This window comes from Canis lupus, chromosome 22 (assembly GCF_011100685.1).
Source record: "Canis lupus familiaris isolate Mischka breed German Shepherd chromosome 22, alternate assembly UU_Cfam_GSD_1.0, whole genome shotgun sequence".
NCBI classification, from domain to species: Eukaryota; Metazoa; Chordata; class Mammalia; order Carnivora; family Canidae; genus Canis; species Canis lupus.
In genome coordinates, this window is record NC_049243.1 from 14,755,341 (window position 1) to 14,781,893 (window position 26,553).

The 26,553-nt window shown below is 34.2% G+C and overlaps 1 long non-coding RNA gene across 1 annotated transcript in view; it reads right to left on the bottom strand.

The window, feature by feature from the left end:
• LOC119865130 overlaps nt 1-26,553 on the bottom strand; it is a 147,227-nt gene that overhangs the window by 35,519 nt on the left and 85,155 nt on the right. The window contains exon 2 of the long non-coding RNA XR_005376007.1: nt 1,278-1,367. This is a non-coding gene — a long non-coding RNA (uncharacterized LOC119865130). The remainder of the gene's footprint in view (nt 1-1,277; nt 1,368-26,553) is intronic.

Below are 26,553 nucleotides of genomic sequence, written 5' to 3' on the forward strand. Positions count from 1 at the left end.
TTTGGAAAGTTTAATGATGTGTTCGAAATCATAAAAGATAAGCTAATACAAATTTAAATTCAAAAAAGCTAAAAAAAAGCTGATTAAAATAATTAAAGACATTAAATGAAAGAACCTCAATTGAGAAAACTGTTTCATTATACTAGACTTAAATCAACAAAGATGATTAAGTATCTAAAATATATTTTTATAGGGGTGCCTGGGTGGCTCAGTTGTTTAAGCATCTGCCTTGGACTTGGGTCATGATCTCAGGACCCTGGGATCAAGCCTTACATTGAGCCCCACATCAAGCCCCGTATCAGGCTCCCTGGCAAGATGGAGTCTGCTTCTCCCTCTCCCTCTGCCTGCAGTTCCCCTTGCTTGTGCTCTTTCTCTTTCTGTCAAATATATAAATAAACTTTTTTAAAAATAAAGTAAGATAGATTTACTGTAAAACTTCTTCCCAGGCATTGCACTAGACAAAATATAAATTTTCTTCTCAATGCTTTAATGGATGCATGAATTAGGAATTCATATTGTGCCTCCATCTTTAGATGAAAAATTCTAAGTTCCCACAAACTAGAGGTCACAATTAAAGCCACCCATCCCTTAAAGTTGTAAAATTAGATTTGGGACATAGTCTCGTTACTATAAAGAACCCAATATTACCATCAGCTAGCACTACGTTTCTGCTGCTATTTAATTAGAATGTTTTAAATTATGTGCTTTATGTGTCCATATTCAAGTAATTCACATCACCAGCACAGCACTGCAGAAATGTGACTTAGCAACAACCATATGAAAAATAAAATGACAGCAGTTTAGGTGACTATAACTTCAAATAGTGGAGATCGAATCCACTAGGAAATCTTTAGTTACATGTAATTGAAAACCCAGCTCAAACTGGCTTAAACCAAAAGAAAATCTATTATCTCACCTAGAATGAAATCCATAAGTAGGTGGCTCCAGGCTATGTGTGATAAATGACTCAGTGATATTCCCATGGTCTGAGCTCCTTGCTAGCTCTTCTTGTTTTTTTCTTACACTCTAACCTCAGTGTTCAAGTTTTGCCTGACCTGTTTTCAGGTACAGAAGACTGGAGAGATTGTAGGCATAGTTTTAGGCAGTTCCAGACATTCTTCATTTATGAAAACAAACATTTATTTTAGTGTTCTTTATTTTAGGGTCCCCTTCTCAGGGAAGAGGAATCCTTTCCCAGAAGACCAGAATAAGTCAGAATTGACTTAAATGGTCATTCTTACACCACAAAAAGAACTAGATCAAAAATATTATCTTACATCAAATATGATTTGCCCCTGGAGCTGGAGATGGTGTCACCCTGCTTTAAGTTTTTCTGGGGAAAGTGGAGGACAGCCAATCAGTCTGTGCTAGAAAGAAGAAGAAAAACGGAATGTTTAACAACCAAAATGTTGGCTACAACATTAACATACTATCAATTACTTCCCCCCAAATTCAGTCCCATGTGCTATGCACTTTTGATTGTAAACCAAATGCTTTGAGGTGTCTGTAACTATATGACTTTTTTTTAAATTTTCACTTCATATCCGGTCAACATATTTTTGAGATCTGGCTCCCTAATTCTTCTTAATCAAATACATAAATGAGCATTACTGAAGTGAATAGCAGTTGTGTAAAGAACTAATGTTTTGGGAGAGAGGGAATGGACAGTATTAATCGATGTAAATCGATTTCCCTATAATTAAAAATTATGCCTTCACTTTGGAAGCCATGATTAATAAACACATCTTATTGCTATTGTTATTTCTATTATTATTATTTCACAATCACCCTTTTTAGTCATAAAACCCTCAGCCTTCTTCCCTTTCTAAGCATCTTCCCCCATGAGCAGTCAAATTTCCTGGAGCACTGTCCCCAACTCCTACCTATTAAACACTGATGCCAAAATTCAGTATGTCTTGCCAAAACCTTAACTCTCTTATTAGAAGAAACAACATTCCTTTAAAGGCTGTTTAGCACCTCTCTCTTTTTACTTGGATATGCAATACTCAACATTACTATCTGATATTGTATATGAGAGTCTATCTTCCAAATACATAAGATATTCTCTTGAAGAGGAAGCCTAAGGAAAATTAGTTTCCATGAGATTTGGTATTTTCCAGTTCACATCAATGGGACTATGTTTGTCTTGGACACCACAATTTAAAAAGGCACCATCTATGTCAGTGAGGCTTGTGGAAGTTACCCCAATTGCTAAGAAAAGCAAATAAAATGAAGATGAAATGACTAATAGAAGAAAAACATTATTTTCAAATATTTGAAAAACTTGAAAGGCAGAAAATGCAGAGAATGAAATGTAAATCATTTTTAATTAAATATAAATATCCTTCACTTTAGGACAATTTTTATATGGATATACAAATATAAAGACAAAACGCAGGCAATAGGGATGCCTGGGTGGCTTAGTGGATGAGCATCTGCCTTCAGCTCAGGATGAAATCTGGGGTCCTAGGATCATGTTTCCCTCTGCCTGTGTCTCTGCCTGTCTCTTTCTGTGTCTCTCATGGATAAATAAATAAAACCTTAAACAAACAAACAAACAACAACAACAAAAAACTGTAGGCAACAACTTTTCAAACTTAGGCATTTTCTAATGTCTAATGTGAAAATTTTTTCATGTAATTATATATTTTTAAGAGTATGCCTTTAATCAAAGAGATTTTGAGCATGGGAATAATGTAATCAAAATTATTCATTATTAATATTAAACTAGGACTAGTCTGTGTAATGGATTTGATTACAGAAAAACTGAAGACAATAGGACCGGTTGTCACTGTGCCTTCCAAAATGGTAGACAAGTAGTTGCATGTGACTTTTGAGCACTTGAAATGTTACCAGCAGCATTAAGAAACTAAATTTTTAATTGGATTGACTTTAATTGACTCAAATTTGAATACCCATATGTAGTTAGAAGCTAGCGTTTTGAACAATAGAGATCTAGCACCTTTCCATCACTGCAGAAAGTTCTACTGGATAGTCCTGATTTGATAGACATGAGAAAAACACAGACAACAGTGATGGGTTTGTGACAGAAAAGGAACTAATTCTCACAGAAATCATTTAAAAGAAAGGGTCGATGAGTTTTTAAAACTGACTGACAATGAAGTTTGAATGAATGAAGAAGTTTCCCAGCTAGTGGTCTCTGGTGCCTGAAAAGAAAATCTTTAAAATGTACACTTTTAAGCTACTTAGAAAAAAGGTAAATGCACACATTTTTAAAAATAATTTTCATATATGCAGTAGCAATAGTAGACCTGTAATAGTATAATTATTTAACAGTCAGTGCTTACTGCATTTGAGCTACTGTAGTAGCACTTACTATGCTGTTTTATTTAATCCTCAATGTAACATTATGATGTAATATTAGTGAAATATTACTATTAACCCATTGTGGGTATTCAGAAACAAAGATTTAGAAAAGTTAAATATCATCTAGAATATTACACAACTAGGTAATGAGAGAGCAGGAAAATCAACTCTCATCTATCCAACACTGGCATCCACATTTAAAAAAAAAAGATTTCATTTATTTACTTATTCATTTGAGAGAGAGAATGGGACAGGGGGAGCACAAGCAGGGGAAGGGTTACAGGGAAAGGAAGAAGCAGGCTCCCCATTGAGCAGGGAGCCCAAAGTGGGACTCACTCCCAGAACTCTAGGATTATGACCTGAATGGAAGGCAGATGCTTAACTGACTGAGCCACCCGGACACCCCGGCATCCACATTTTTAATTGCTAGGCTTCACTTCCTTGTGTTCTACTGGGTGCTGCCTGAAACGTCTTACCTAACATATTCTTTCTTCAGTATTTACTAGTGTGAGAGGCAGCTGCCATTGAAGGATGTGCAGTGTTGTGATCAGGACAGATATTTCAAAATCTATAACAAATTTGATATTCTTATATTTTCTTTTTTATATTCTTATATTTTCTGAATACATGGCCAAAGAACTTGTATTTTGCATACTAAATGTTCATTATGAACTTACTGAGGCAAAACTAAGTCCTATAATTAATATGAATTGTAAATTAAAATATACAGTATTAACATTATGGTAATTATTATAAAATAAATTGTATTTTAAGTCACATGGTAACAATTTTATTTATTTTTTTAGTATTTTATTTATTTGTTCATGAGAGACACAAAGAGAGAGAGAGAGAGAGAGAGAGAGAGGCAGAGACACATGCAGAGGAGGAAGCAGGTTCCACGTGGGGAGCCTGAGGTGGGATTCGATCCAGGGTCTCCAGGATCACTCCCTGGGCTGAAAGCGGCGCTAAACCACTGAGCCACCCGGGCTGCCCAACAATTTTATTTCTTGTAAGTAAAATCTGAGAACTATAAAGCTTATGTGTCACTAAATGTATCATTGTGGCTATACAGTTTAGATTTTTATTTTTAATTTCCAATCTCCTAATGTTTTTACCCCAACTCAAGAAATTATTCAAACTTATCACTATTTCTATTCCAACCCCAGAATGTCCTGCACATGTTAATATGTAATTTGAATTAATAATTTATTACACACTTGCCTTGTGAAAAGAATAAAACATTTTGCAATTACAACAAAATGAAATGATTAAAGCTAAAATGTGTTTCTATTTCCCTTGGCTCTTAGTAATGGAAAGAGAGGACACCTTGAAAGAAATCCACTGACTTCTTTGTCTTTTCCTCTCTGCTAGCAAGCAGCTGTTTAGAACATAATCTACAGGATTTGCACCTCTCAGAAAGCTTGTTTCAAAACAAAAATCTGTTTAACATGATTATTAAATAATGTGTTTGGTTGGCAGAAACTTCTATTATTTGGAGACAAACCCGAGTGTATAAAGAGCAATTCATGTTCAAAGAAAAGAGGCAAATGAGATGTTTGTGGATGATATTAGAGACATTATTGATACTTTCCTTTCTGATACTGTCCTCAGAAAAAGAGATCACTTTTCCACATCATAACCAGAGCTACAAAAACTATATTAGAAGGAAGCATTGTAAAATTGGTAACATTTGCTAGCAAAAAGAAGGAACCAAGGGGCTTTGAGACTCTTTGGAGAAATTATGCTTGTTTGGAATTGGTAGCAAGAACATTATGGATAGAGAGGTCCTCAAAGGGAGGGAAATGTTTGAAGAGAAAGAATAAGGAAGAATTAAAAGTGAGAAAGCTTTATAGCAGCAATGTCCACAATAGCCAAACTGTGGAAGGAGCCTCGGTGTCCATCGAAAGATGAGTGGATAAAGAAGATGTGGTCTATGTATACAATGGAATATTCCTCAGCCATTAGAAATGACAAATACCCACCATTTGCTTCGATGTGGAGGGACCTGGAGGGTATTATGCTGAGTGAAACAAGTCAGTCGGAAAAGGACAAACATTATATGGTCTCATTCATTTAGGGAATATAAAAATTAGTGAAAGGGAATAAAGGGAAAGGAGAGAGGATGAATGAAAATATCAGTGAGGGTGACAAAACATGAGAGATAGCTAGCTCTGGGAAACGAGCAAGGGGTAGTGGAAGGGGAGGTGGGCAGGGGGTTGGGATGGGCACTGAGGGGGCCACTCAGTGATGGGTGAGGGCACTGAGGGGGCCACTTGGCAGGATGAGCACTGGGTGTTATGCTAAATGTTGGCAAATTGAACTCCAATAAAAAAATTTTAAAAAATAAATTCAATTAAAAAAAAAATAAAAAAACAGTTGAGAGGCCTCTGGGTGGCTCAGTGGTTGAGCATCTGCCTTTGGCTCAGGTCCTGATCCCAAGGTCCTGGGATGGAGTCCCACATCAGACTCCCCTGCATGAAGCCTGCTTCTCCCTCTGTGGGTATCTCTGCCTCTCTCATGAATCAAAAAATAAAACCTTAAAAAAATAAAAGTGAGAAAGCATGCATGTGGGTCTTATCCTGAAGACTTAAGTCCTTGTCTCTTATGGGTACATACATACAAGGTAGAACCAGGCCTAACTTGTCTACTCATCCAACTTTGGTGCAATTCCAGGATGCTTAGGGTAATAAATATTTCAACTTATATTACTGTTCACTAGTGAAAATTAAAATTATTTTTTCAAACCTGAGATACAGCAGGACTATGTGACTTGGCAATTTTTTTTAGGTTTGAGAATCTTCTGATAGTTTCTTGGAAGAAAAAATTTGTAACTGGTGTCTCTACTAGTTAGCCCTTTTCTGACAGTGTTAAAAAATAAAATTTATTTGCTCAGTGTATTTGATCAGAAGCCACAAATGCATTCTGCATTATTTGTTGCTTACTATCTAGTTTGTTAAGAGCCACAGGCTCATAAGCTTATTATTTCTGATTAATGATCCACAGGTTGCCTGGGATGGTAACCTCAGGTGATGGCTCCTAGATGTCATGACTTAAGTTAACTCATAAAGGTAGGATAGTTTCTTATCATGCTATACAAACATCTTGGGCCTGTGCTTATGCAAACAATTACTTCATGAGTATTTAAGTTCTTTCCCTACAAATTTTTGTTAATTGCCTCATGATTTAGTCTTCTTGCTGGTCCTATTGTTAGTAAAACCTTTACACATGCTTAAGATCGATTTGTCTAAGACATTTGATTTAAGAGAGGGTATTCCATATGGGTTCATGAAGAACAACTCCAGAATAATTCTCCAGAGACATCAGAAGAGACATTGGCTGCACCTTCAGTGAAGATTTGGTGGCAAGAAAAAACCTCCTACAAGCTGACCATCCAGTCATCACTCTATCTGACAACCTGACCAACAGGCTTGTCCATTTCTGTATATGCGTGCCACAGGACTAGGATTCTCACAAACTACAGTATGCCCAGTGAAATTTAAATTTAAATTTCAGCATTATTTAACTATAATGTATGGGATATAATTAAATTTAAAAAGTATTTGCTGGGGCAGCCGGATGGCTCAGCGGTTTAGCGCCGCCTTCAGCCCGGGGCCTGATTCTGGAGACCCGGGATCGAGTCCCATTTCGGGCTCCCTGCATGGAGCCTGCTTCTCCCTCTGCCTGTGTCTCTGTGCCTCTCTGTCTCTCATAAATAAATAAACCTTTAAAAAAATAAATAAAAAATAAAAAGTATTTGCTGTTTATCTAAAATTCTAATTTAACTGGCATGCGCTAGTTACAGATCAGAGAAGGAAGTAGCCTGGAAACTGGTTATATAACTTGCCTAATAATCTTTCAAGAATAGAAATGGCATCCTTTAAAACATTTAATTTGGAGAAATAAGTAGGAAGAGGTGGAGCTAGAGACCCTAGCAAAAAGAGAGGCACTATAAAAGTAGGAAGAAGACTACAGACATTAGAATTGGTTACTTTATTTTTGGAGGGATTCAGCTCTTACAGGGACTCTATATATAGAGTTCTCAAGTATGGACCTTGCAACACTAGGTCGTATTGGCTCACATCTCATCAAAAATAAACAACAAATAATTCCCTTTATTAATCTATATACTAACTTTGAAAGAAAAGGCATTTATATAATTTCATGTGAAAGTAACTTGGGACTGAAATTTAAAGTTTTTCCTCTTATTAACTGGGCAAAATATATATTATCTAATCTCTCCAAACCTCACTTTTCTCATCTTAAATCAGCAAAATAATCCTGCTCACCTAAGGGCTGTGAGGAGTTTTCATATAAGTAAGATACTCAATTCAGTACCCGAATTATATTAATCACTCCATACAGTTTAGTATCGCTAAGACAATGTAAGTATAATGTGTAAATAAAATTGTATGTCAGCAATTATTTTTTATCTAAATAGATGCATTCAAGAAAACTAAATTTTGCTTTACCACAGTATTCTTTACCCGTAGAGCAGAGTTCTGAGACACAGTAAACATAAAAAAAAAATTGTTAAAGGAATAAATATATTCAGATTATTTCAATTTAAGCATACAACTTATTGTCCTATAACAACTTAGAACCAATTTCTACTATCTATGTCAGATCTTCAGAATTTTGACTTCGGACCTTGAAAAGTTATTTCCATGCAGCTATATTTTAGTTTATATATCATTATTACAGATTTTGACTTTCTTGTGGTTGGATTGAATTTTAATTGATTAACCTATGATGTAAGATGCAACTAAGTATCAACATGTTATAAATAAAAATTCTAAAGCATATAATATGTATGTAATATATAAATAAATGTATAACAATTATATAAAAATAATTTTATGTTTAACTTTTCTTTCCTTATTGGAGTTTATAGCTACCTTCTCATAAGCTATTGTGAACATGAAATTATTACTTTTGATTTCCAGATTAAAAAGAAAATAATTATGAAAATGATTATAGGGGATCCCTGGGTGGCGCAGCGGTTTAGCACCTGCCTTTGGCCCAGGGCGCGATCCTGGAGACCCGGGATCGAATCCCACGTCGGGCTCCCGGTGCATGGAGCCTGCTTCTCCCTCTGCCTATGTCTCTGCCTATGTCTCTGCCTCTCTCTCTCTCTCTCTCTCTCTCTGTGTGTGCGTGTGACTATCATAAATAAATAAAAAAAAAGAAAAAAAAAGAAAATGATTATATAGCAAGCTATAACTAAATTATTGCTAAAGCTATTGTTTTAATAGCATAATGTTAGTTTTCATTATTCACAATTAAAGAGGGAATATATTAGTGCAATAAAACAATCCTTGCCTCCAAATTTCCACATTTAACATTGTTGTTGCCAGCATTTGTCTTTATGTCAACCATAACTCAGTGACTAAAAAAGATAAAGGAACTTTCTCTCTCCTCCTAACAGAAACCAACTTCTAAATTAAAGCTACTTCTCATATACAGTCTCTTCACAATAGGAATTGATGATCTATTATTTCACTGGATTTGGGACTTTTGACAAGAAGATCTGGTGATTCAGAGAATTAAACTGTGTGTGGATGAGCAAGATTAAATTCTGTACAAAAACAAAAAGAAAGAGCTAGAGAGAAATTCATATTGATATTGGACAAATGTTTTGATGAAGCCTTAGGAAAAAAGAATAGACACTAATCAAAGTAAGTATCATTCATGCACTATATTCAATGCAACCAAGAACAGATGTGAAAGGCTGATGCTAGAGAAATAATGAATAATGAAGTTGTTCAATGCCAACTCTCATTTTACCTGATTATTACTGGTTCTTTGATTGAATTATAGATGAGAAAAGTGCATTTGTAAAGCACTAAATATATTCCAATTATTGAATTCACATGAATCTATCACCAAAAATGATCCACCACTAGTATTTGGGTTACCTACAAAGAGGCTGAATCAGAATGCCAGATTGTTAAAAAAAAAAAAAAAAAAAAAAAAAAAACTCTAGTTAATAAAAAGCTGTATTTATTGAAAAATAATAATTGTCACTGTAGTTAAGCACTATGCAGCTGGTCAATGTGCCCAAAGCTTTATTTTTATTTTCTTGTTTACTTTTTCAGAAACACCAAGGTAGATATCATTGTCATTTCCATTTGATAGATAAGAAAACTAGTTTAAAGAACTTAACTAAATTACTAAAATTCATAAGACCAATAAGTGGAAGAGCCAGGATTGAGCTATCTATATTTCTCTCTCTCTGTTTCTCTGTCTCTCCAAAAACTCCTATGATGAAGACTCTGGTCAATATGTCATCATGACCTGACTCAATTCTTCATCAGTAAAATAAAGTAAATAGTGATACTCAGCCCCGGGCATTATTTTGGTACCAAATTAGAAAATGTTTGAAATCTGAAAACTGAAAACTGACACTACCATTTACAATTGCACCCAAAAGCATAAGATACCTAGGAATAAGCCTAACCAAAGAAGTAAAGGATCTATACCCTAAAAACTACAGAACACTTCTAAAAGAAATTGAGGAAGACACAAAGAGATGGAAAAATATTCCATGCTCATGGATTAACAGAATTAATATTGTGAAAATGTCAATGTTTCCCAGGGCAATTTACATGTTTAATGCAATCTCTATCAAAATACCATGGACTTTCTTCAGAGTTGGAATAAATTATTTTAAGATTTGTGTGGAATCAGAAAAGATCCCGAATAGCCAGGGGAATTTTAAAAAAGAAAACCATATCTGGGGGCATCACAATGCCAGATTTCAGGTTGTACTACAAAGTTGTGATCATCAAGACAGTGTGGTACTGGCACAAAAACAGACACATAGATCAATGGAACAGAATAGAGAACCCAGAAGTGGACCCTCAACTTTATGGTCAACTATATTCGACAAGGGGGAAAGACTATCCACTGGAAAAAAGACAGTCTCTTCAATAAATGGTGCTGGGAAAATTGGACATCCACATGCAGAAGAATGAAACTAGACCACTCCCTTTCACCACACACAAAGATAAACTCAAAATGGATGAAAGATCTACATGTGAGACAAGAATCCATCAAAATCTAGAGAAGAACACAGGCAACACCGTTTTGAACTTGGCCACAGTAACTTCTTACAAAACATACATCCACGAAGGCAAAAGAAACAAAAGCAAAAATGAACTATTGGGACTTCATCAAGATAAGAAGCTTTTGCACAGCAAAGGATACAGTCAACAAAACTCAAAGACAACCTACAGAATGGGAGAAGATATTTGCAAATGACATATCAGATAAAGGGCTAGTTTCCAAGATCTATAAAGAACTTATTAAACTCAACACCAAAGAAACAAACAATCCAATCATGAAATGGGCAAAAGACATGAACAGAAATCTCACAGAGGAAGACATAGACATGGCCAACATGCACATGAGAAAATGCTCTGCATCACTTGCCATCAGGGAAATACAAATCAAAACCATATTGTAGATATTTTTTACTATTAACAAGTAGAACGTTCACACACTGGGTTTATTTTATTTTTTTAAATATTTATTTATTTATTTATGATAGACATAGAGAGAGAGAGACAGAGACAAAGAGAGAGGCAGAGACACAGGAGGAGGGAAAAGCAGAGAAGCAGGCTCCATGCAGGGAGCCTGACGTGGGACTCGATCCCGGGACTCCAGGATCGAGCCCTGGGTCAAAGGCAGGCGCCAAACCGCCTAGACACCCAGGGATCCCCAACACACTGGGTTTATTAAGAAAATAAGATATGGTTCAAACTTCATGATGATTACAACATAGTTCGACAATTTTCAATATACTTAAATATAGATGATAACATGAAAGTTTCATAAGGAGTTCAGAGGAAGGAGAGACTTCATACAAGAGAGAGTGTGTTCAGGAAGGAAGGAAGAAGTCCAAATAGATGAAAACTAGTATAGGGTGTTTTAGAACAGAGTGTCAGGACTAAGCAGAGGTATTCAGGAGGATTTATATAAATCATCTTGCTAAATTTTGTGCAATATATGACAGTTTCTAATTTTTCATATCCTGATCAATATGTTCTACAGTTTAATAATAATTTAGGTAAAAAGTAATATTAATTTTAACATGCATGGCTTTTCTTAAAAAGTGATTTTGCTCATCCTTTATGGATTAAACATTTATAATTAATCGTCTGTGGTGAAGTCTAGCCATATTGGCTCACTATTTGCTACTGATGCCAAGTGTTTCTTCACTAGTTAGAGAAGCTTTTCATGTGTTAGGATACTAGTCTTATGTTTTTCGAGTTGGAAATATTTTTCAAGTTAATATTTGTCTTTTAACTAAACATATTCATTTTGCTGTGGAATTTAAAACATATACTGGCTTTAATTTTTCTATTTTATGGATTCTGAGTTTTGCACCTGCTGAGAAAAGCCCTGTCCATTTTCCAATATTTTTTAAATATTGGAAAGAATGAAATATTCTTTCAATTTTTTCCTAGAATTTTTGTTTTTTATTTTTATACTTAAATATTTGATCCATATGGACTTTTCCATGGAGTAAAAGTATGACATAGGATTCAAATTTATTTGTTTTTCATTGATTTACACAATTGTTGAAATAGCGTTTATTACAAAAATAAAACTCCAATTTTATATTTCAATAAATTTCTATGTTTTAGGTATATGTATACATTTTATCTTATTTTCCAATAATCTGTTTATGAATCAACATTAGAGTACTTTATTTTTTTTAAATATTTACTTATTTATTTGAGAGAGAGAGAGAGAGAGAGCAGGGAGGAGGAGCAAAGGGAAAGAAACTTGAGCAGATTCCATGCTGAGCCTGGAGCCCCACGTATTGCTGTATTGCATGACACTGAGATCATGACCTGTGCCAAAATCAAGAGTCAGATACTTAACTGACTGAGCCACCCAGGTGCCCCAACATTACAGTACTTTAAAAAGCATTATAATTTTATGAAATGTGTTATAATGAAGTAGAGCTAGTCTTTCAACATGAGTCTTCATTTTCAGAAATTTTATGGATACTCTTACTTGCTTATTTTTCCATATTAAATTCAGATTTTGTAGTTAAATTTCTCTTATTTTTATTTGAGATCCCCTTCAACTTATTGATTATCTTAGGAGAAATTTCAGAGTCATTATGTTGAACCTCCCGGTTTCCAAGTAGCAAATAGCATAATTAAGGTCTCCTAGCATTTTCTCCCTCCATATCAGTGGCAGCTCAAGACATACCAAAATAAACTTGATAGCCTAGCCTGATCAGGGAGGCTTGTAGGTTCAGTCTCATTGCACCTCTCTCAGTGCCTGTATGAGAAAGTCACCTAATTAAGACTCAACATAGAAGGACAAAATCAACCCATGGCAGACGCTGGGGCAGACACCCAGGTTCTTGTGCAACTTGGAGAGAGGGGAAGGGGGCTAGGGGTCCACAGCCAGTGATGAGGAGGGAGACTAAGACAATCCAGAGAAAACAGCTTCATTACCCAGAAGCCTTGCCTAAGGAATAAACCAAACTAAACACCCAGCAGCATCACTGAGTCCCGCAGAGCTATCAAGTGTCCCTTCAGGGGCAGCACTGCATTTTCCATACACATCCTTCTCGCAGTGTGAGTCAAATGTGCAGCAGCCCACTTCAGCCCCATTGTGTCACTTATTTATTATCTATCTTCCCTTGTCTAGAATATCAATTTATGACTGTGGAAACTTGTCTAGCTTAATTACCTATTATATCTCCAGCAATTGCAACAATACACTTTTTTTTAGAAGAAAACTCAATAAATGTATATTGAGTAAATGAATAACAAACCCATAAATAAATGAAGTGATATTCTGCTAAAGATATTACCTCTGACCATTGCACTCCATTAGTTTATTAGTGAGATGTACCATGAGAGAACAAAATAGAAAAGCCAAAAAGCCCTGAGGTGTGAGAAGAGATGTACATGTGAGTTAAAGACAAATATACATTTATTCTTTTGCTTGTATTGCATTATGCTTATCTATGTGTTCCAGGTGAAGCCAAAATTATTTAAGTCCTTTTTTAAAAAAAATTCAGTTTATCTATAGGTCCTTGACCATATTTGTCCGACAGAAAATTTTATTTGGAGTCCTATGGTCATTTGAAACCTTGACCTTTCACTTTTCCTTCAAAATGCAAACTGGAGTAAGCATTTGACTTTGCTTGTTATCACTGAAAAAAATATGGTCCAGATAAAACTTTGCTTTCAGTGGCTAATGCACAGTTTCTTATTCATGTGTTCATTATGAGTGAACTTGACCATTGCAATAGTTTCCATAATCGCTTCCCTACCGTTAGAACAATTTTTGATGATATCACCCTCATGCTTCACTTGCTTAATTAGACCCCAGTGCATCAATGAGTCATTTTAACTTTCTCCTGTGAAGGCTCTTCATGCCCAGGGCTCACCCCTGTCTCTAAGTTTTATGCTGTTCTTCTTAGCCAAGGCTGCAAGACATTTGAGTACAGTTGGTTTCTAGACAATTTATGTTTTCATTGATAACAAAATGAATCTTTACCCATTTCTTTGATGCTGTCTGAGTAGGGAGGGGATTTGATGTTTTCTGAATACCTACTATGTGTGAGATTGTTGTTATGCATGTCACATTTATTTCATTTAAAATTAAGATATTATTTTCCTGATAGTAAATTAGTAATTTCTCACTTTAAATGTTTTGGGATTGTAAAAATTTATGAGATAGGAAACAAAGTTAGCCAATCTTCTTTTTCAGCCCAAAAGTAAACATTTTTAATATTTTGAAATACAATTTACAGGGTTTTCCAATAGATAATTTACACATGTATATGATTGTGCTGTTCATATAGTTGTCTACTTATTAAATCAAGGTCTTTTCCTCATTTTATTAAAATATCTTTAACATATCCTGTTCAATGACTGTAAGTTCTATTACAAAGCTTTTATGCTGTTTTTAATGGGTAATTGGAATCACAATTGATAGAATTAAAAGCATGAGTTGAAAAAAAGAACAAATAACTTTAGGGATACAATTTAATATAGATAATCTCATGACTTGTACTCCTACGTTTAGTTTACTTTATTTTTTTAAGATTTCATTTATTTGTGAGAAAGAAAGAGAGAGAGAGATAGCATGAGCAGGGGGAGGGGCAGAGGCAGGGAGAGAAGCAAACTGCCCCTGAGTGGGAAGCCTGATGTGTGCTGGATTCCAGGCCCCTGAGATCATGACCAGGCCAACACTTAACCAACTGAGCCACCCAAGCACCCTTTGTTTAGTTTAAAAACTGATTTTTAAAAAGTATGATTTCTTATGCTATAAGAGAATTATGTAATAGTCTTCTATAATAAAGAGAATTCAGAGCCAAGTTTTATATTTAAGTGATTTATCATTAATTATGTTATTATTAACTAACCCATATTCTAATATCATATATATTATTATAATTTTTATGTATATATAGCTATTTATCTCACAAACTCATAACATACACTTACTAAGGTTAAGATGTTTACAACATAAACATCCCTTGTGTTTCCAGTCACTCATAATATGGGAGACCTGTTGGAGGCAATATACTTTCTCCTTTTCACTCTAAATGCAATAAAGTTGCTTTAAATTGAATAAACCAATTTTAGATCAGGTTCACACTGGCGGCAAACCAGATTTCCAAATTACCGGCTAATTACTTCCACTAGTTTTAGTGAGAGGAAATGGCATTAAAGTGAACATGGGGATGAGTTGGGTTGTACAGAACTGAAGAAAATAAATTTACTGATATGTTGGTTCAAGTACGGTCTTGTCTAATGTCAAGGAAATTATATGCATGCAGCTCTGTTTTGTATGATTATTGAAGAGGGGGAAGTATGGAACCAGCAACCTTTATTTTATACTCAGGATTCTCCAAATTCTTGTTTAAATCCCTGCTCTATTTGTTTACTAAATAGTACTGGATAGTCTTGGAAGACAGCATCAGTTAAAAGTTAAAATAGTAACAGTCACCAAACACAGAAGCTCTCTTTACTCAGCAGAGTTAAGTTACCTGGAGCCCAGAATTGGGGAGTAGGCAAGAGAAAGTCCCCTCCTGTCCTGTTCACACATGTCCTCAATATTCAACTGAATCCATTCAGTGGAAGGAAAGGATAAGGAAGATAAGAAATGATATTGATAGAGACATTACTTATGGCTTCAACCTCTACAAGAATTTTCATTTCAGTTTATTTAGTTTTTCTTTTTTTAAGAATAGAATTCCTTGGAAAAATAAATAAAAGCTTAATTTGAAATCAATGAGAAGAGTTGAGTACCTAAAAGCATGATAGATGAAAAAATTCCCAAAGCAGAGAAAATTAGCAAAGCTTATGTAGCAAAGTTCCACTCAATTGGAGAAGCTCACCATAGAATTTATTGGTGAAGACTTAGGGACCTCAAAAACGAAGGAGCATATGGTTTATGGGTTTATTTTGTGGGACACTGTTTTAATAATGGTGGTAGTAAAACTTTCCTTGAGATAAATTGGTAAAGCAGAAGGTTAACATCAAGGTAGTGCTGAATAAGACTTTGTAGACATGTTCTTAGCAACCTCAGAATGTGACTATCATTTGTAAAGTTGCATGTGTGACCCTCTTGGACAGGCTGATATTTCCTGAGTTTATTCTGTGATAATACTTTGGAAATTCTTAAATCACTCAAGACTAAATTATGAGCACAAAACCTTAAACTGGGTAACTATTGAAAAGAGCTAGTTTCATTTCTGTAATAGTTTTTAAAAGAAACACGTCTCCTTATCACTGTTTTCTTTAGTGTTTACAAGTATATGGGGTACTTGAGAAACCCCAGATAATTTTCAGGAATAATCTGGTTGATAAAACAAATACAGAATGAAGACATACATTTAAATTATTCTCCCTGATGACTTATTAAAAAGTATAAAATAACTAAAAATATAAAATAGTAAAATAAGTGATTTACTTTAACACATGCAGTGATATACACAAAGGGTTACATAATAATGTTTTGGTTTTGGCCCTGACAGCTGAAAGTATTATTATTTGTTTGTTTGTCTGCTGTATTTACTGAGTAGAGACACAGGGAGTTCAGAGAGAAAGTGTCAGGCAAAATAGAAGATGTTTGATAGTCCAGATTTAATTAGCTGATACAAATATTATAATATATCAGCACTTTTAATAGTATGACCTTCAATTGTTCCTCAGGAGACACAGCACAACAAAGAGAAAGATCTTTCTTCTAAAATGACAGCTGCTGATAATTCTCTGTATTTACACATCTTGTTCCCACTAAAAAGCACAACATGTCCTTAATTTTGAAATGTTCCTCAAAGGTTAATGGGTCTGACCTTACATTCTGATAATTCAGCTTTTGTATGGTAGGCCAAGTTCACGGCAAAGTCAGGGGAATAAGGATTATTACAAAGCTAGGACTATGAAAGGCCACAGAACAAGAATAGAGTGAAAAGTATGGAGTTAAAAGATTAGCACTGATCCTAGATTATCACAAAAGTTGCCCAAATATTCTCCTGGTGTGTGTGCTACCTCCAGATGCTCAATCTAGCTTAACCTGCCTACAGATTTATTTTTTCTTAAACACATCTTTGATCGTGCTGCAATCACAAGTAAAATGTTCAAAAGCTCCATACCTGAAGTATAAATGCTATCTGCTTATCATTTGGCCACTGCTTATCTTGCCACACTTCTTCCACATGCCCCAATTATGTAAAGCCTCCATTTGAGCTGGCTGCTCTATTTTGTCTTAGTTTGACTCAAAACAACACTGCCTCATACACTTGCTTACAAAACAAATCTCAAACACACATGGGATATGCCTAGCTGCTTCACCATACACCTCCTTTTCATTGACATCTTTCCCAAATATTCTAGAAAAAAAAAAATACACGTTAAACTCTCACCTTCTGTATAACACTCTGTTAATAAAGTATTTGACATACTCATGACCTGTTTTCTCGAGGTTAAAGTGAGATCTTGTAGCTAACATTTGTTCCTACTGCTTAGTTTTACAAGTACTTCCTTACTCCATAAATACCAATGGTTAACTAAACAAATACTTATATGTTGCCCACCAAGTCTGAAGAGACTTATAGGAATTTTGAGACATGAACAATATAAATAAAGCACAGAATATATTACAATTGTTTCCAAATTTGTAATTACAAAGGTCACAAGAGAGTTACTAAGGAAGAATCAAGTAGGGGCCTCTCCACTTGCCTGTTGGTGTCTTTGCCTTCTTCCCAAGTCTACCCTGTGTCTTGCTTCCATGAGACAGTAGCTGAACAATGTTCTGATGGTGAAATTCCTACCTAATTCTGAGGGATTGTTACTATTTCCTGTGGTTAGATCCACCAGGCTTAGATTTTTACACTTCATAGTTTTTAGAGGTTTAAAACTTTAGAAAACTGAGTAAAAGAATTTAGAGAGAATGGATACACACTGTGGGTTGAAAGTTTTAAGCCAAATAAATAACGTATGGAGGAAAGTAGCTAGTATTTACTGAGAATTGGTATATTTGGGGTGCTATGCAAGGTTCTTTGTGAATATATCTTATTTATTCTCAATTTTAACAATGAGGAAATTGAAACTCAGGATGGTTAACCAGCTTTCCCAAGATCACACGGTCAGAATAACAAGGCTCAGATTTCCATTCAATATGCTGTTTTTAAATTAAGACTATTTCTCTTGCATAAACATCCAGGTGAGATATAGCTGAGTTGTATGATAGATGTATTTTCAGTTATTTTAGAGACTCTCAAATAATTTTCCAAGTGGTTATGCAATTTTACATTTTATTAGTAAGTTTATTGCATAGTTTATTAATGTTCCAGCACTCCCATATTTTGCCAGAACTTGGCATTTTCAGTTATTTAAAATTTTAGCCACTCTAATTGGTATGTAGTAGTATCAGACCAAGGTTTTTACTTGTATTCTCCTAGTGACAAATATATTGAGCATCATTCCTATGCTTATTGGTCATTCATACATCTTCTGTGAAATGTCTGCTTAAACCTTTTGCCTATGTTTATTGGGTTGTCTGTCATATGTCCACACAAAGATACCACATTAATTTTCATAGCTGTTTTATTCACAATAGCCAAAATATGGTAAACCACCCAAGTATCCAACAATAGGTGAATGGATACATAATATATAAGATTTAGCAGTACAATGAATACTAGACAACAACCAGAAGCTAATGACATATATAGCAAAGTGAATGAACCTCAGAATCATTGTGCAGAGTGAAAAAAGCCACACTGAACAGAACATACTGTATGATTCCATTTGTAAATAGATGATTGATAGATAGGTAGACATATATAGATGTATATATATAAATTCATAAATCCAGAAAGTGGAAATTAATCTATAGTGACAAAAATCAAACCATCATTTGCCTGGGGCCATGGTTAAGGGACATCTTGAGGGGGATAAATATGTTTTATAGTTTCATGCAGCAATGATGTAGCCAGGGTATACATGTGTCAAAACTTTTCAAAATGTATATTTTATATGATAATAAAAAGCATATCTCAGGTTGATAAAAAACAAAAAGACATACATACAAACATACATACATAAATATATACATACTAGGGAATGGATCAAATAAAATATGATTTTGGTATTATTCTTCTCACTGTATCTAAGAAGATTAAAGAAAGTGTCTCTATTCAGAAGTATCTCTACCTTGGTTTTGATCTTATCTGTTGTACGTCTTGTTGCATCCCCTGGTTTCCATGTCATCATTAATTTGTCCCACAACTCCATTAATGAACTGTTGAAAACTATCAATGTGTTCATGATGGCTAATTTTTAAGATGTTGAATTCAGAGTCAACATTGCTTCTAAAGTCAAAAGGTATTCTTTCTCTCTGTGTGCACATAGATCACTAAATACTCTATTTCAAGAATGATATTCTCTGCTAATGTGTAACTTTCAAAACATTCATTACTCCTGAGAATTATCAGGAAATGATTCTCTGTTTGCCAATTATAGTCCCAGTATGAGCAATTAAATATACACAATGACTTCAACAAGAAGAGGACAATTTTTAGGATCAAATTTATCTTTTTTTTTTAAGTTTCTCTCTCAAATATCTATTCATGATAAAAATTCAACAAATTAGCCATAGAAGAAACACATCTTAACATAATATAGGCCTATATAATAAGCCCACAGCTAATATTATACTCAGTTAAGAAACACTGAAAGCTTTTCCTTTAAGATCAGGACATGACAAGGGTGTTCATTCTGACCAATCCTATTCAACATAGTACTGAAAGTCCTAGCCAGAATAGTCAGGCAAAAAAATAAATGAATGGCATCAAAATTGGAAGGAAGAAGTACAATGGTCTCTATTTGTGGGTGATATGATTTTATAAAGAGAAAATCCTAAAGACTCAATAAAAAATCTGTTAGATCTAATCAATGAATTCAATAAAATTGCAGAATATAAAATTAATAGACAAAAATCAGAAGTGTTTCTATACTCTAACAATAAATTTTCTGAAAATAAATAAACTGATCCATTAACAATAGCATTAAAAAAATCTTTTTTAAAAAAAAACACCTTAAGGAATAAATTAACTAAGGGAGTAAAATATCTATATCCTGAAAACTATGCTATATTGATAAATCAGTGAAGACACAAATAAATAGTTATCCTATGCTCATGGATTTGAAGAATTAATATTTTTAAAATGCCAATACTAATGAAAGGTATTATAGATTCAATAATATGTCTATGAAGATTTCAATGGTATTTTATAGAAGCAAAATTTATACCAAACCCCCATAAGAAACCACAAATAGCTAAAGAAATCCTGAGAAAAAAAGAACAAAAAAGGCATCACACTTCCTGATTTCGACCTATATTATAAAGCTATACTCATCAAAATAGTATGGTAATGACATAAAAACAGACAAGCAGACCAACAGAACAGAATCAAGAGCCCAGAAACAAACTGAAGCATATATGGTCAACTAATATTTGACAAGGGAGCCAAGAATACTCCATGGATTCTTGAGAGAATCTTCAATAAATAGTGCTAAGCTAATAGGATATTCATATATAAAGAAATGAAAATGGAACCTTAACTTACACCTTTCCTAAAAATTAACTTCCTATAGATTAAAGACTTAAGGCTTGAAACCACAAAACTCCTAGAAGCAAACATAAGAATAAAGTTCTTTGGCATGGGTCAGTAATAATTTTTTTGGACATGACCACTAAAAAGCATGAGCAACAAAATAAAAAGTAAACAAAGACTATATCAAACTGAAAACCTTTGGCACAGAGAAAAAAAATCAACAAAGTGAAGACAATCTATGGGATGAGAAAAAAGTATTCGCCAACCACATATGTGATAAAAGATTAGTTTCCCAAATACATAAAAACTCATACAATTTAATAGCAAAAAACTCCATAAATAACCCAATTTTAAAAATAGGCAAAGAACCTGAGTAAACATTTTCCAAAGAAGATATATGAAAAAAAGTCAACATCACTAGTCATTAGGAAAATGCAAATTAATACAATAATGAGATGTTATCTCATCCTTTTTAGAATAGCCATTATCAAAAAAGACAAGATAACAAATGCTGGCATGGATGTGGAGAAAAGGGAATCTTTGTACATGGTTGGTGGGATTCCATAATTAGTGCAGCCACTATGGAAAACAGTATAGAGGATCCTCGAAAAGTTTTTTAAAAAACTATATGATCCAGCAATTCCACTTCTGGGAATATATTCAAAGGGGAAAAAAAAAAAAAACACCAACTCAGAAAAGTATCTATACCTTTAGGTTCAAAGCAGCATTATTTACAATAGTCAAGATATGGAAACAATAGGAGTATTCATCAATGAACAAATGGATAGAGAAATTGTGGTATATAAATACAATAGAATATTATTCAGCCATTTTTTTAAAAAGGAAATCCTACTGTTTGTGTGAACATGGATGGAACTTGAAGGCATTATGCTAAGTGAAGTAAGTCAGACTGAGAAAGACAAATACTGTCTAATCTCACTTATATGTGGAATCTGTGGTTACCAGAAGTGGAGGGTGTGGGGGGGACTGTATTGGAGGAATATAGTCAAAAGGTACAAACATTTAGTTAAAAGATAAATAAATACTAGGGATATAATGTATAACATGATGACTACAGCTAATATCATTGTTATATGATATATAGAAAAAATTTTAAGAGATTACATTCTAATGTTGTGCCCAAGATTGCAAATCCGAGAAACTACCAAGGAGCCGACAACGATGCAAGAGCACCAGGGTTTATTTGCAAGCTCGAGCTTGGGTCCAAGTACACCCAACACAGTGGAGTAAGGACTTGGACCCCTAAGTGGGTTACAGCTGGGTTTTTTATGGGCTGGTCTAGGGGATTTTCAGAAGGGGTGGAGGAATTTCTCAAGTTCTGTTTACATTCTGATATGGGGCTTTCAAGGGCATTGAGCTCTGCTCTCAATCTAATATGGGACTTTCTGCCACAGGTGTGGGCTCTGTTGTCTTTCTGATATGGGATTCTCTGCCAAGGGCAATTCTGAGCTCTGTTGTGTTTCTGATATGGGATTCCCTGCCGAGGACATTCTGCAGCTTTTCCTGTAAAGTTCAGCTCTTATTCGCAGGGGCCTAACATGGCTGTACTTGTGCTAATGCTAAACTTGAGGTGGAATGGCCTTAACTTTCTCGGCCTCCACACTAAGAGTTCTTGTCACAGGAGAAATTTCCTTTTCCTTTTTTTATTTTTTTTTATTTTTATTGTCTCTATATATGAAGATGGAGATCAGCTAACCCTATTGTGGTAATCACTTCACAGTATATTCAAATGAAATTTACTCAATACTGTATATCAATGGTTTCTCAATACAATAGAAAAATTAAATTGAATTAAAAGGCAAAAAAAAGCCTCTCCCAATGCAGTCATCATAGCTAAGCTGACAAAGGGATCAAAGACTAAAACACCAGCCCACATGCAGCTCCTGGGTTTTTACAGTCACATGCCTTTTTGCAGATATACTGGCATTATAAAAATAATGCCTTCAATGCTAAAAATGCTTTGGATTCTAAATCCAAAATTTTCTGATAGTGGAATGAAGTTCCTCATAGTGGAATCCTTGCAACACTTGATCACTTTATATATGGTCAATCTTCTACTCAAGGACAAATTTAGCTTACAAATTTTATCTTCAGAACACAAATCACTTTGCCAGAATTTTCTAAGGAAACTATGCAAAACCAACAACTCAAAACTAAATAGTGTCTCTATCACCTCAATGAGATTCATTTTACAATTATAATGGACAGAAAAAAAATAAGTACCTATACCTATAGATATCACATGTGTCATCATACTCTAGAGCTATAAATGCTTTTTAACATAAAAAAATAGTAAATATTTATTGAATGAATGAATGATTTTCAAGGTAAGTCTAAAAATAATTCTTTTAAAAACATTGACTTTCTTTAGAAATCAGAAATAAATTGCAATATATTATGGAGACTGGTACTAATACTTTAACATCATCATTAACACCTTCCTCTTTAAACATCTCTCTCATGCCTTTAAAATCTGAGAAGGAAACCTGAAGGGGAAATACATACAAAAAGAAATTTAACTGAGACTGAGTGGGAAATCTAGCTCAACCATGACATTTTGAAAATGAGTGCTCCACCTGATTCCTAGCTTTAAAAGTTAGGTTGGGTGATTTTACCACTTTCGCATGTTGCTATGAGTCAGTACATTACTTGGAGGACTAGGACTAATAAATGAGATGGAATGCAAATATAGAGATTTATTCAGATTAAATCAGTGTTTTTTTTTTCTCTGATCTTGATATTTCAAGTATCCTCATACCCATCTTTCAATGGAAAAAAAAAAAAAATTCCACCTATCTGGTGTTGCTCTGAATAGAGCTAGAACATTTACTTCAGAAATTTATCCTTATTTCCCTCAATTTCTCAAGATGTTCACCTCTCCCTAACTCAATTATTCCTCTTTTAATTGACAGTATAAGCTAATTTTGTTACAGATATTTGCCAGGGATTGAAATATATATATAAATATCTACTGAGGTAAGAGGCATTGGGACAATTGTCATATATATATATGCATCTAGTTGTTCTGAAATTTAATCCTAGATAAAGCCAGACTAATAGAAAGTTCAGTGTGCAATGGCTTACTTTACAAAAATCAGTGAAACACTGGATTTACTGATACACTTTTTGACAGAATGAACCAAATCATTATATTAAATGTATTAAATATATGTATTTAAAGTCATTTACCAATATTTAAGAACACTGGTATATCTATAAAATTGTATTTTATTTTCAAAGCAGAAATTATTTATTTTTTTAAGGATTTATTTATTTGAGAGAGAGAGAGAGCACATTCACACAGGCAAGAAGAGGGAGACAGAGACAAAGAATCGCAAGCAGATTCCTCACTGAGTGTGGAGCCTGACTCAGGGCTCACAATCAGGATCCTGAAATGATAACCTGAGCCCAAAATCAAGAGTCGGATGCTCACCCAACTGAGCCACTGAGGCACCCCATCAAAGCAAAAAAATACTTCTAAAAATTAAAATATATCTATTCATTTTTAAGTAAAAATTAAGTAAAAAAATAAAAAAAATTGTAAATACATAAGCAAAACAATCTCTATATTTAGATTTTGTTCACACTTAGGTTATAGTGTCTTAGTTATATCTGTTTCTATTATAATGTGTATTTTGTGAAGAATTATTTTATGATGTGATTTTTAAAACCTTTTAATAAGGCAACTTTGAAGATGACTATGAAGATAAATCTGAAATTGACCCCACCTTCAAATAATTCTTCTCTTTAGGTCATTATATTTTTAATATTTTTAATAGAGGAAATATTTTTATATAGGTGCTGAGATACCTGGTAAGATCAGGTATCTGATCTTACCTGACCTGCAAAGAGAAGGATATTCTTAAATTTTTCATTTTGAAATGCAAAAATATTTCAGTCCAAAAATATTTTTAAAGATTAATTCCTTTTCTCCATTTAAAACCTCCTTCTTTAATAAATATTTTTAAGAGAAAATGCACAAAAAATGTCTCTACTCATAATAACTTAAGTGTTCCTAAATTCAAATAATGCAAAATCACAGACTTCATTAATTGTGTTCCACTTTAGCAAGGACTATAAGTTTATCCAATTGAAAAATATAAGCTCTATGAAAAGGTTCCCCTCATAGGTCAAAATGCTGCAAATAATAGTTTAGACTTTCCGAATTAAGTGATATACTCCATTTGGACTACCATAATTTAACACCTTTTTTTTTTTGCTTTTGCTTTCACAGATGTAAATTTTACAGTCTTCCAGTTTACAAGAATTTTTCAAAAACTACAATTCACTAAATTTCTAAACTGATGATTTCAGTATTCCATTTGTTGAATATTTTGACTAAAATGTATGTTAACAAAAATACTACTAAAATTATATATATAATGAAACTACAGATTTTATTTCATTGGTGGAATATCATTGTTTTCAGATACTTGCACCAAAAGTGATTCCAAGTACACTTAGGTTTCATAGGCTTTTTAAGTTAGTAGGATAGATTCATAGTCCTATGCTATATTCTACCAAATTTGTCTTGTATTTTCATCACATTGAACACATAAATTTATTTTAGGTGGTTAACTTTTCAAATGAATTTTTAAAAGCATTAATAGTAATGAATGTCAGAAGTTCCACCTTAAACAGAAGGCGCATCAAAAGTTTTACACTGACTTCAAGAATTGGAGGAGAAAAAAAAAATAAACCATCACTAGAATTAATTTATCTTTCTCTTTGAAGTTTCTGATGACACATGTAAAACTAGGCATCTTCTAACTGTTCATTAAGGTTTTCAAGTGCTGAGGTAGCCAACACTTTAATAGCTATCACTTATACAACTTCTTCTATGTGCAGATGAAAATTTGGGGAAAAAAATGGGTAAAGTTGGAAGTTCAGCTTCTAAATGAATCTTATTGTATATAAACAATACCTTAATATAAAAATAAGTGAATTTAAATTTGAAGTCATCAGATCCAAATGAAAAGGCATCCTTCAGAATATGTCAGCTTCAGGTATTAAAACATCATCAACCAGCACAGTTGATTTAAAATAACTCTGGGATTTTTAAAGTAGATGTTGACTGTGCTGCAGCAGAGTTGTGTGTGCTGATTTTTGTGAATTGGGGCCCCCACAGTGGTTAGCAACTCTTGACAAATATTTGTGCAAATTATACATTCATCTTCAAATTTCTTTTGAGAATGAGATAGACAGTGGGGCAGGAATTACTTTTTTCTTAAATATATACTTTGTTCCCTTACACGAAAATGGAACCCAAGGGGAAGAAGGAAACCCTTGCCCCTCCCAAAGCTGAAGCCAAAGCAAAGGCTTTGAAGGCCGAGAAAGCAGTTTTGAAAAGTATCCATAGTCACAGAAAAAGGAGATCCATAAGTCACATACGTCCAAGACAGTGTCTCTGAAAGCAACACACGTATCCTCAAAAGAAAGCTCTCAGGAGAAACAAGCTTGATCACTATGCCATCATCAAGTCCTCCCTGACCACCCAGTCAGCCATGAAGAAAACAGGACAACTTATTTGTGTTCATTGTGGATGTCATGGCCAATAAGCCCCTGATCAAACAGGCTGGGATGAAGTGACAGGTCATCGACATTGTCAAGGTCAACATCCAATCAGGCCCAATGGATGAAGGCATACATTCCACAGACTCTTGACTGATGATGCTGTGGATGTTGCCAACAAAATTGAAATAATCTAAACCGGGGAATCCCTGGGTGGCTCAGTGGTTTAGCGCCTGCCTTTGGCCCAGGGCGTGATCCTGGAGTCCCAGGATTGAGTCCCACATTGGGCTCCCTGCGTGGAGCCTGCTTCTCCCTCTGCCTGTGTCTCTGCCTCTCTCTCTCTCTCTCTGTCCCTCATGAATAAATAAATAAAATCTTTAAAAAAATTTAAAAAAAAGAAATAATCTAAACTGAGTCCAGCTGGCTAAATCTAAACATGAGCCCATTTTTTGCCAAAGAGGTATATTGCAAAGTTAAAACAAACAATAAAATAGATAGGTTTAGATGTATACTATTCACTTTAAAAGTCACTCTAGCAAGAGCATTCATACTGCTCTTCATTTTTTCTATGGCAAGACTGCTCAGCCTTT